Consider the following 13,834-nt stretch of genomic DNA (forward strand, 5'->3'; position numbering starts at 1 on the left):
TGGTCCCTGCCTAGGAACATGGTACCAAATATCCTAGTTTTTCTCAGGGATGATACATACAAGAAAAATTTTTAAAAATGGAAATTCTTGTAAAGAATTTCCCCAATTCATACATCACTGCATTAAAGATTCCAACACATTTTTAAACTTTATTTCATTATTTAGAAAAGAGACAACTTTGGTTTGTGCAATGTTATCAAAGGTGAAATGAAGGATTTAGGAGAGGGGCATAGGACACCATCCACTGCTAAGGAGTCAGTTATTCATGGAAGCATTTTTGACTAGCAGATCACATAAAATCAGGATTTCTACCCGACTTGCATGTTTGGAAATCATTGTTATAAAGCAATTAGTTTGAAAACAATATGAACAAAAGAAACCAGAGAAGAACAATTAGAGAAATTCTAGACATTTGAAATTATTTGAGAAGATAATAAAAGACAACTAGCAAAGAAGGGGTCCTTGGAGGGTCAAACATATGCTCTTTTCATCTGAATTCACAATAATTTTATTTAAATAATAATTCTTTCTGATTATTATTCTCCTGTTGCATCAGGCCTCTCTAACCTTTATTAATATTCCTCAATAAAAAACAAAGCATTACTTCTAAAACTGGAAATGGCAAGAAACAAGCACATTTATTCTTACCAACTTCAGAAAATGAAGTAAATTCCAATAGAATTCTAAAGTAAGTTGATTATTTTTATAATCTACAAAAGAGTAATTTATTTCATGTATATGAATTTCCCGTGGAAGCAATGTAAGTATTCTATTACTGATGACAAGTACACGAGAGGCAAATGTTGAAGAAAAAGATGCTTAAAAATTGTTTTATTTTGGGGAGAAGTAACAGAAAAAAACATTTTTTTTCTTCATGAAGAAAATAGCAAGAAATAAAACAAGCAAGCAAAGAAAAAAAAATGGGGAAAAATAAAACACACCTACACACTGCTAGGAACAAGAGGCAGAAAATCTATGTAGCCTACAGATAACATCCTTGTCAGAGAATCTGTACCACCCTAAAAAGGCTGATTTGAGAAGTGGCAGCAAAGACAGAGAAAGCTGAATCACGTGGGGTTCTGAATAAGGAAGAAACAACTTCTAAAAGACAAGAAAATGATTGCAGTTTGAATCTACGAGTTTCCGTATTTTCAGAGAATTTTGATTTGGAAAGTTTGAGATTAAGTCGAAAAAGGAAGAACTTTTTCCTTCCCCTTAGAGCTCTAATTCCCTTCCAGATAACCAGAAACTACAGTTTAGAGTTCTACTGAACTGCTTTTCTCCGCTTGTTTGTAGCACAGGGGACTGAATCCAGGGCATCACAAATGCTAAATGCGTGCTGTACCACTAAGCTACTTGCTCAGCTGTACAACTGACTTCATTTTATGTCCAATCCCTAACTTTTTCTTTCTTAATTTATTGTGTCCCAGTCTCCCTTTTGAGACCCATCTTGTTTAGACTAGAAAACTGAATAGGTAGAATAAAATCATGACATTAAGAATAGAGAAGCTTGTACCAACTGCATGGGAGGCGAGTGTAGGCTTTCAGTGTCTCATAACCCTGTCTCCTTGCCGCTGAAGTAATCACAGATTGTGTCCTTGGCCTCTGATAGTTTTCTCTGTCAACTTGACAAGCTAAGGGATAATCATATAACCATTAAAATATTATTTCAGTGAGAGTGTTTCCCAAAGAGATTAAGATCTGAATTGATAGAACAATGAAGAGCCAGCCTCACAAATGTGGGCGGGCATCCTCCAAAAGTCTGAGGAATGGTAGGTTTCCTTCCTGCTCTGGAGCTGAGTCAGCCTTCCCCTCAAGCCCTTAGGCATTTGGCCTAGGATTGAGAGTTACACCTTTTCTCAAGCCTTCAGAAATGTGCCAAATTACACTGCCAACCTTCTTGGTTCTTCAGCTTGAGGAAAGCCTTTGGTGGTATTTCTGGGTTTCTATAAGAGCCAGTAACCATAAAAACCAATATCTCTATATAAGAAGACAGAGATGGAGATAGATAGAGATAGAGATAGAGATGATATAGAGACAGATACATATATATAGATGATATGGATATATAGATATAGATGGAGACATACATATGGATGATGTAGATATAGATACAGATATTAGTTAGATATGTGTATATGTGGGCCCACACTCATTCTATTGGCTCTATTTATCAAGAGAACCTTGACTAATACAATCCATGTATGTTCTACAATTGTACAACATTCTGCATAGCTGTCTATTTTTCTCTTAAGGGTTGAATAACACCCAATAGCCAAACACCACAGAGGTTTTATGCTATTTGACATTACTGTAGATATCAGACCCTCTGAGCAGTGTACTAAGAGAAAGTAAAGAAAAACTTTTCTTCCAGTCTAACTATCCAGTATGTCAGAGTCTAAGAGTTGCATATGCACAATATCATCAAGTGCTTTTTGAGACCCTACTGTGTAACATTAAAAATCCTGACTGACATATTGCAAAGGATCCAGGCCCTAAAAACTTTATGAAACATGAGACAGTCCATGAAGTAGGCAACATTATACATACAGATAGTAGATGGAAAACATAGGGGAAACAGTATTTACACTTCATACAAAGTACATAACATGTACTTTGGGAGGAGGTTTCCCCAAGACAAAGCAAAAGCTGAATTGGCTTGGTTAGTCACGAATTATACTATGATAGGCAATCTCGTTATATAACTAAAAATGAAATTATAAGGGGAGTATCTTCCCTTATGATGTAAATCTTGGTCTTATTTAAGACATCCCAGAGATCTGCAAAAGTAAGGAGAAGCCTCGTGACTTTGTTAGATGTTTGCAGCCTGGCAATAATCTGTTCATTGCCAACACATCCATCTCCATGATAAAATAAAAACCATTCTGGAAGAATATGCCATATTTAAGTGGTTACCCTTGAGTTTAATCAGTTGAAAATTTAACAAGAGCCAGGCATGGTAGTACATGCCTGTAATCCCAGTACTCAAGAGGCTGAGGCAAGAGAATTGTTACAAGTTAGAGCAGCCTGAGCTACAAGATGAACTGTACAATCTGAATTGCATAGTGAGACCCTGTCTCCAAAAGCCAAAAAAAAAAACTTATCAAGAGATACTAAATGCAATCAAAATTGCTAAGGTCATACTATACTTAAAATACCTGATTAAATTAATATTAGGGAACATATAGTAGAAAATCACTGGACATTCTACAAAGGCAGAAGGATGTTCATATAATACTAGCTTCACATTAGTCATTTAATAGCTATGTCCAATTTAGCCATTAGCAATAAACTAACTAGAAGAGAGCAGATAGATTTATAAGAGAATGAAAATCCCAAAGGATAAAGTTGATGCAGTAAAATGAAGGATTTTTAAGATATTAGCAAAAAAAGAACTCTAAACTTCAAAATTAGGCCACTAGGGAAAGACAGTGAGGGAAAAGATTATGAAACACAATATTCTGAAGTGAAATAAATAAAACTAAAGACGGCATGAAATACTCTCAGTTTAAGAAGAGTAAAATCTCCTTAACACAGAGTTGATGAAGTATTAGGAAATTCATATCGTAGATGAAATCTCTCACAAAATACAAGAAATTGAGTGCTTCATTAAAAGAAATTAATACCTAAATCATTAAATAAATATCACTTTAAATTATAAAACTGACCAATTCTAGTTCCAGTCACAATACAACACCGCTAATTTTATTATCACGCACCTTAAATAATTGTGAACCATGTGAATCAACCATTTTTTAAAATTAGGTGACAAATATGCCAGGTGTGATTTTTAAATGTAAAATGATCTCCAAAGTACAGCATAATGAAGCAAACGAAACAAACAAACAAAAAAAAATAGTCTGTCTGTGTTGATAGAAAGATATCTGAGTTAAGTGTGGCTGAGATCATAGAAATTTTCAGAGTGGAATATGCACAGAGAAGGATCCTGAAGCATCTACAGAGAGGTCCCTCAAAACTCAGTCTTTGGCCCACTGCTAACCTGCCAGGATACAGGGTAAGATTCCATGATGCATGATAGAGAACACAGCTACTGGTAACTGTGAGGTGAATGGAAGTCACAGAGATCACATAAGGCTGAAAAATATTGAATTTCTGATGATTCATAATGAATGGTGGCATTTACCTCCACATAAATTTAGTTCAGACTGCTCCCCAAGAAGTCAGACATTAAGTCATATAACTTTGCCCCTATGTAGTGATTACTCTAGATCTACCCAAACAAATATCTCAGTAAAACTTTTTTTTATTTTAAAAAGCAAAACAAAAAAAAAAGAAATAATACAGAATTTCAAAAAATAATAAGAAATTAACACTAGTTAATATATTGCATATTTTTGTCTTAGAAGTAGTTGTTCAGGTTACAACTTTTAAGTTGGTAAATAAAACTTAAAAACTCTTTAATAAAGATGGTGAAAACACTTTAATAAAGATAGTGAAATATAGTCTCCTAGCAATGCAACATCATGTCCAGCATATATACAATCAAAATTACTTGATGTCTTTAAAAAGCAGGTTAAATGTGACACATAATCATGACCAAAATAGGAAATAAAAGTCCAACCAAAAATGCAAAATGTTGGAATTAACACACAAAGACTATGAGGAATGTGCTCAAGGAGTTAAGGAAAATTTGGACATAGTGAAGAAATAGAAAACCAAAGTAGAGAAATAAATGTTTACAAAGAGTCAAGTGATAATTCTGCAACTCAAAATTCCCAAAATAAGAAAATGACTCAGGCACAAGCCACCTGCCCTCCAGGGAGAGAAAAATCAACGTGTCCCAAGAATCGGCTATGCTGGGACTTGGGGGACTAACCAAGAAATCAATGAGTCAGCCTTCCTGGTAAGCTGTGAAAGCTGTGCACATTTCAGGAAGAGGAAATTCAGGTAGTACCTCCCGTGAGCCTACCTGTGTGCAGGCTGAGAATCAAACACCGTCCATACCCCTCTCCCTGCAAGCAACCAGATGGTTCCAAGGTCAGCCTGAGTTCATAGCAACTAAGGTACATAAAGCAACTAAATGCTTGTATTATTTAGTTGATTGTGCAGGTCTGGGGCCAGTGGTCTGAGCTTCTCTTGGGAGGACGATAGTATGCAATGTAGCAAATATGGGGGATTCCCCTCTGTCTTGTCTTTGAAGTCAAATACTGTTTTCACTGTTTTGCCTTGTACTAATAAATTGTTTTGCCTTATTCAATATTCTGTTTTGATTGGTTTTTTTTTTTAAAAAGTGACTGTTTAGACCTGAAATATCCCCCAAAAGTCTCATATGCTGAGAGACTGGGTTTTCAGAAGGTCAGTAGACCATGAGAACACTATTCAGAGCAGATTACTGAACTGATGAGATCCTAGCTGAACATGCTGTTTGGAGATGGACAAGGTGGACCAGTGTGGATGTGACCTAGAAAAGAGTGTGTCCTCCCTGGCTCTTCACTCTTCCTCTCTCTCTCTGCCTCTCTCTCCCTCTGAGTCCTGGCTGTCATAGTTTGAGCAACATTCCTCCACTAAGCCCTTCTATCGTTTTTCCAAACCTCTGAAACTCAGCCAAACTAAATTTCTCTTCAGTTACACAGGGGTTTTTTGTCTCAGTAGTGGGAAAGTGACTAACAAATGAGTATATTTTTTTAAATGCCAGCTTGGGCACAAAAGAAAAGACAGAATAACAGATGCTATTCATACGTGAGGAGGGAGACAGAGAAAGAGAAAGAGAAAGAGATACCAAACAACACTGGAAAATACAACATACCACAGACTCCTAGTGATCTCTAGGACAATGTCAAGATCACTAGTGTACCTGTAATTGAAGTGCCGCAAACAGGATAAAGAGTGTTAAAAAAAAGTTGGAAACTATCACTGAAAATTTTCCAAATTTGATAACACCTATAAATACACAAATCCAAAAAGTTCAATTAACCCCAAAAATAAAAATCACAAAGAAAACTAAAAAGAAAATCATAAAGAAATACACACACACACACACACACACACACACGCTAAAAAAAAAAAAAACAGAGAGGAAGAGAAAAATCTTAAAAGTGAGAGGGTCCTGGAGGGGAGAGTCAAATTACCCAGAGAGGGTAAAGGAATTCATTCATTTCTCATCTGAATAAAAGTAAAGAAACAATTTGTGGAATGGCAAACTTAAAGTACTTAAATAAACTTAAACCAAAATGTCTATGTCCAGAAAAAATATATATTATTTTAAAGAATGAAGATCAAATAGTGACTTTTTTAAGCAAACAAAAAAAGTGAATTTGTTGCCAGCAGACCTGCACTAATGGAAGTTCTTAGACAGAAGAAAAATAATACCAAGTTTTAAAAATTAGTTCTACACAAGAATAAATAAATTAATAAATAGCAAACAGTAAAAATCATAAGTATTTTGGTAAATGTAATAAAGCTTTTTTTCTATCTTTAAATTTCATTCAATAAGAACTGACTGATTTTGAATCAGTAAATCAAAATTAATAACAATTTACTTGAGGAGTTACAAATGTATGCCAACAATACCACCAAGAATAGACAGGAAGTAGAAATTGTGGTAGGCAGAATCATAAAAATGTCACCCCAAATTTCCTGGTCCTCAGGAAAAGATTATTAAAATGATGGGCTATTACAACAATGATTGCTTTAAGTCATCTGGTAAAGGGGATTTTGTAAATATAATTAAAATTACTAATCCACTGGCTTTCAAATAGGAAGATGTCTAATATCATCACATGAATTCTTTAAAGGGATAAAGTTCTCCCAGACTTCCTCAGAAGACAAAATCACAGACATATCCAGCAAGCAAAGTGTTAGCTGCAGCATTGCCAGCTATAAAATGAGAGGAGAATGTTCATCCACATGATGAAGAACGTGGGAGGTCTCAAAGCTGAGTGCAAATCTTGGGTGAAAGAAACAAACCTAGAGACACCACATCTCCAATTTCAGGATGTACGACAAGGCTATAGTAACCTAGACAACATGGCACTGTCATAAAAACTGACCCACAGATCAGCAGAAAAGAATAGAGATCACAGGACCAAATTCACACATTTACAGCCTTTTGATTCGCATTAAAGGAGCCAAAAATATGCATTGGAGAATGGACAGTCTTCTCAGCACTTGACATCCATATGCACATTGAAAAGACAGAAACTATTTCTGTATCTCACCATCTAAAAACCAATCCGTAATGGATCAGAGACCTAAAACCAAGAACTTAAACTATGAAACCACATGAAGGAAATATAAGAAGATTTTTTATAAGACCGCAGAAGCACAGGCAGTAAAAGCAAAAACAAAAACAAAAACAAAAAAAACCCAAATAGGATTACACGTAACCAAGAAGTTTCTGCAAGCAATGAATCAACATAAAGAATGAGATAAAATATTTGCAATGATTAATCTTAGACCATTACTATCTAGAATATATAGAAAGCTCCTAAATTATAACAAGGAAAGTGCCAAGTCATCAAATTTTATTTATTTTTTTCAAGAAAAATTTGAATATATTTTTTAATTTTTTAAAATTTTATTTAAAGAAGAGAAAATTAAAAAACAAAATAGAAAAAATGAGAAAAAAGTAGAATACAGAATTTTAAAAAATTAACGTCATAAAATCACTAGTTGATACATTACATATTGTCATCTTAACAATAGTTGTTATACAAAATCAAAGCATAAAAAGTGGCTAGGCACTCAAACATTGACAGCGCAATCTCTTTTATTCAATGATCTAACAGAAATTTAGTAATATGGTCATCTATCTTACACATTATACATACCATTATATCCTTTAGAGCACTTTCCTTCCCTTTCACCTTTACAATATCTATTATCCTTTCTGGATCCCATTATTCTGTCATTTCTTATTATTTTTTATACTGGAAAGACAATGTGATATTTACTAATGTGAGTCTTGCTTATTTCACTAATGAGGATATTCTCAAGTTGCCTCCATTTACCTATAAAGGCCTCAAGAGCCTCCCTTTTTATAGCTGAATAATATTCCATTGCATAAAAATACCACATTTTTTCATCCACTCTGCAGTTGATGGGAATTTTGATTGTTTCTAAGATTTACTTATCACAAACTGTGCTGCTATGAACATGGGTAAACATAATCACTGTGAAATGATCTTTTCAATTTTTCTGGGAAATACCCAGGAGGGGAATAGCTGGATTGAATAGAACTTCCAATCCTAGTTTTTTGAGAAATCTTCATACTGATTTCCACAGTAGTTGCATTGGTCTGCACTCACACCAACAGTGGAGAAGTGTTCCTTTTTCCCCCACATCCTCACCAACATTTGTATCAGATGTTTCCTTTATGGCAGCCATTCTTTCTGGGGTGAGATGAAATCTCAGTGCTGTTTTATTTGCATTTCTCAAATGACCAGTGATGGTGGTCATTTCTTCATATATTTATTTGCCTTCTTGGTATATCCTTTGTATATCTTCATCTGAGAACTGTGTGTTCATCTCTGAGGCCCATTTTTGGAGGGGGTCTTTGAATTTAGGGGGCTTGATGTTTTTCAGTTTTTTATATGTTCTGGATATAAGTCCTTTGTCTGAGGGATTGTTGACTAAAATTCTTTCCCATTCTGTGGGTTTTATTTTTATTTTGTTGGTGATTTCTTCTGAAGTGCAAAACTTTTTAGTAATATGAGATTCTTAAAAGTATTCTTTAAAGTATTTCCCATGCAGTTTGTGTTTGATTCATCAATTCTCTCCCTACTGCTATGTCTCCAAGATTTTTACCTACCTTGTCCTCCAGTAGATTTAGTGTTTCTGTTTTAATATTTAGGTCCTTGATCCATTTTGACTTTAGTGTATAGTGATAGGCTTGGGCCTGTTTTTAGTCTTTGGCATGTGTAAAGCCAATTTTTCCAACACCATTTATTAAAGAGGACATGTTTAGACTCTTTTTCAAATATAAGGTGGCTTAGTGTCTTTGTAGTAGTATTTGCATCTTCTAATCTGTTCCACTGATCCTCAGGTCTATTTCTTTGCTAGTATCATGCTGATTTTATTACTGTGGCTTTGAAGTATAGTTTCAAGTCAGGAATTGAGATGTTTCCTGTACTGCCTTTGTTGCCCAAAATTGCCTTTGCTATTTTAGGTTTCTTCTGTTTCCAGAAGTCATCCAATTTTAAAACAATCAACAGTAATGGAAGGGAAGTAGAGGAAAATTCAAAAATTGATACTGAAACACAGTTAAATAAGAGGAATTGGTTCTAGTTTTCTACAACACAGTGGGATGACTATAGTTCCCTATGATCTATTATATGTTTCATTCAGAACTAAGAAAGGCACAAAGGTTCAAACATAAATGATAAGACAAAAATGCTATTTACCTTGATTTGACTTGTACATTATCACATCATACTGCATAAATACAATTATTATGCTAATTTAAAATAAAAAATTTAAATTGTTAAGTTAAAAGACAGAGTGAAGCCCTATAACTGAAAGCTAGTAAGGAAACAGATAATTCTAAACTACAGCTACTCGGAATTGAATTCTACCAATGATCTAAATGAACTTGGGAACATCTTCTTTTCCAGAAATCCAGATAAAACTCAGTCCAGCCAACGTGTTGATTTCAGCTTTATTATTCAGTGTTTTGTTACTGAGAGCAAATATTTAACATACACAATTTAAAGAAAGAAGAATTTATTTTGGCTTGCAATTTACAGGGTTCAGTGCATAGTCAGCTAGCTCCAAGGCAGGAACATCACTGTGGAAAGGCATGACAAAGTAAAGCTGCTCAACTCAGAATGGCCAGGAAATGGATCCAGAGAGGAAGGGGCCAGGCACCGCAGAAGACTCAGTTCAAGCCAGACTTCTAACAATCTACTAACTACAAGTTAATAAATTGGTATTGTTTGAACAATTAAGTTCATAATAGTTAAGTAGAAATAGAATACTAATATGCAAATATACTTCATAATGTTGTTTTATTATATGTGAAGTAATTTGGTATTTAAAGGTAACTTAAGTAATGTTATTTGTAATAGAAATACACATGCATATTGTAGACCTAAAGTGACTCTACACATCAATCAAGAGTGGAAAAGCTTACAATCAAATAGTTGGGCTAGAAATATTAAATATCCTCAGTGAATCCAGAAAAGTGTTTAGAGTCTTCTCAGAAAGAGGCAGGCCCTTTAGTTCACATGACTTGTGGGACAAAGAGGTTTGTCTGGCCGATAGAAGACTCTCTAAACATTTATCAGAATGAGGAAATGCATAAATAAATAATCAGGTTCATTAGTGGAGCAACACAAATCCATTACTGGTTTTAGAATCAAATATCTAGATGAAAACAAATTTTAGTGCATGAGTGGGACTAAAGAGATAGAAGAGAAATTATCAGGCAGAAACACGAAAAGAGTTGGGATTTATTATTTATGCCCAACAGGGTTCTTAAACCTCATTGAGATACCTGGGAACACTTAAAGTCTGCTTTAAAAATCTACATGTGTACTGGCTATGAAAATAAAGACAGAACATCAAGTATAGCATACGTAAATGTAGCACGATCTATTAGAAATAAAAAGAAAGCACGTGTTAACATTTCCTGCTTTTATAAGCACAATGTATGAGTTCTGGGTCCAGCAATATTCAAGTGGGTTTTCATCACTCTGTTCCACACAGAGGGAAGAATGTCTGCATATTTGCACAAGTTGCAAATCTAATTATAATATGCAAGGTCAAATAGCAGCACAGAAATAGAAACAGATTTGAAGAAAGTGCTTATATTTTCAACTATTGCACAGTCCACGAGAAGAGACAGCCTTTTCAGCAGAATCCACTGGAGTTCTTTAAACTCCATGTTGCGTACATTTGGCCACATGTAAAACAAACCTTCTGCACATCATAATGGCTACAGCAAAGAGTGAAGGCAAAGGAACAAATGTATCTTAAGCTCTCGTGGGCAGGAGAGGACATTACTAGATACCTTAGTGAAGCAAAGTAGGCATATTCTGTTGCTTATAGGAGAATTTTTGGCACAGGGATGCTATTCCTGAGAATGTAGACTAATGTGCTTGGAATTTTGGCAGTGCTCTAGTTTATTCTGGATACTACTGCCAGAGATGTTTCCATTATGCTATAACCCAAACTGAAAACCTGAGCATAATTGTGAAAGCAGTCACGACTGTGCATATGTCCACACATTTCAGATAAGAATCCAAAATATCTCAAGTTAAGATTATAAAATTTTAGAGTCTTCCATTCCTACCACTTCATCAGTGGGAAAGTAGAAGGTACATATGGCTCCTCAGATTTCCATAAGCTTGAGCTCCCACTGACCCAGTGAATCTGGAGCACCACTTAGCAACCAGGTGTTGAGTGCTTTACTAAAAAACAAAGTGACTTGATTAAATGCAAGCTTTTGAACTAAATACAGTAGAAGGGTAACCTCTTTTAAATTAGTCATTCTAAAGCATCCCTTTCTCTAAGGATAGCCTATTGGGAAAATGAATACAATCCTTAAACAGACTCTACATAATTTACACTAATTAAATATGTAGTTTATGAGTCTGAACTCATGACCTCAAAGTCATAAATTCTGTAGTTTAAAGGTTGCATTAACTTCTTGTAACTAGAAACAAAGCAGTTGCTGCTTAGCAGTTGTTTAATCGAGCAACCTGAAATCTGTGGTCGCTTTAAATATTTAGCTAGTGGCTTGGCATTTTAAAGAGGCTATTTACTCAATATGAAACAAGGAAGTCCATTGAAAAAATAACACCACAGGTTTCATTTAGCTTGAACATAAGAACCATGCAATACCTAATATATATAGTAATTGCATTGATATGCTTAAAACTATATGCCACATGTTGTAAAATATACTAGGGATGCAAAGACAAAAAGATTATTTCTCTCTGTTAATTCCAATTTAGGAAGACAGAATAATATACAACAGCAAATCCAAAAAACATCCAATGCACTTGAGGGCTGATGGTCGACATTTTATCTTCATAATTGATATAACACATGAGCTGAGGTCTGAAATGTAATTATGCATTCTTTGGGCAAAGAGAATTCAGTGAGCAAATGCAGAATTGTGGGAGGCATGGAGATCAGTTTGAAGAAGCCCAAGAGAAACGAGCAAGTTAGCAGAGAAAGACTAAAGACCACCTTCTGGTTGAGCTGAATCAGTAGGGTAGATAAGGGTCAGAAGGCAAAAGCTCTCGCTAAGGATTTGAGGACATTTTTCCTGTAGGCAAAAAGTCTGAGATAGCTGAGCTATCAAGATCTTAGAAAGAAGATCACAGCAGCAAGGAGAAAGGACTGGGCTGGCGATGAAGTGCAATTAGGAGAATTACTGCAATCAGCCAGGTGAGAGTGATAAAGGCTTGAACTAGGATTACAGCAGTGAAAGTAAAAGAAGAGGAAAAGTTTTGTATTGTGTTCCATAAATAACATTTCCAAGGTTGTTATTAATTATACTTAAATTTCTATAAATTCCTAAAGGTATAGCTTCCATTATGAGATTATTAAAAATAGACTTTAATAACACAAACTGGCTTAGTATTAATAATTATAGTTGCATGTGATACATCAGAATTATTAAATATTTAAGATAAATGTGATGGTTGTGTGAGTCAGGATTTATTAGAGAAATAGATATAACACAAGACATACAAATGTATAAATTATAAGATTGGCTATCAATGGTCAGTTACAGAGTCAGATGAGGATGCATGCAGAAGGTTTCTGCATGCTAGAGGCTGAAGGGTCTAGTCCAAGGTCTGGAGCTCACTGCAGTATCCCATGGAAGTCTGTATCAGGAGGCCAATAGAGCTGCAATATAATGCTGATTTTTTTAAAAGAATAAAACCGAGCAAACCAAAACAGAATTAAGCCAATGAAAACAAAGCAATGTGACACAGAACTTCAAAATAGTAAAAAGTCAACAGTGGTTACCATATTGCCTCTAGTTGTCTTCAAAATAGCTGCCCATACCTTCAGACATTGTAAAGATCAAACAAAATAGAATAGAAGCAAAACAATGAATGCAATAAAGGACTTCAAAACAAGACAATAGTAAATTCAAAATGGCTACCATAATATATCTCGCTATCTATGAAAGAGCTGCCCAGGTCATCGGATATAACAAAATCACACCAAGCAAAAGAATAAAACCCAACCCAACAAAACAGTGAAAATGATATAGAACTTCAAAACAAGATAACAGGGAATGAACAATGACCACCACCTTCAGAAAAACCCCCCTAGATGCCACACTGTATACCATTACCTCTGAATAAATGAGCAGGCCAGCAGCCCTAGACCTGTAAAGTCAGTGAAACGACAAACACCACAAGCATTAAATCGCATTTCATCTAAATATCTATCACAGTAGCGATGTTTCTCCAGATGAGCTGCCTGCTTTATGGGGCGGGGGGGGGGGGGGAGTTTGGTTTTTCTTGTTTCCCAGCCCATGCACTGGAAGGAGCTAGGGTCTTGCTGATCCCCCAGCAGTGTGGCCCATTCATGGCACTGATTCTCAGGGAGGGCTTGCTTCTTGGTGTATTCGGGTTCTCTTCCCCCACAATCCACAAATGTCACTGACTCAGAAGAAAAGGCTAGGGTCTGGCTGCCTCCTGGTGGCAGTGGCCCATGCATGGTGCCGATTCACTGAAAGCTGCAGAATTTACAACGAAAGGCTGACGAGTCTATGCTGGGAGGCTGAAGAGTCCCAGGCTGAAGCTGAACGGTCTACTCCAGAAGCCATGAGATGACATCCAAGCTAAAGGCCAAGACTGGAGCACCTCTGATGACTTCAGCAAGCACCTCCACAGGTCTTGGTTCTTTC

Source organism: Cavia porcellus, unplaced genomic scaffold, assembly GCF_034190915.1.
Source record: "Cavia porcellus strain 051 isolate PalLab524CR breed Dunkin Hartley unplaced genomic scaffold, mCavPor4.1 scaffold_10, whole genome shotgun sequence".
NCBI classification, from domain to species: Eukaryota; Metazoa; Chordata; class Mammalia; order Rodentia; family Caviidae; genus Cavia; species Cavia porcellus.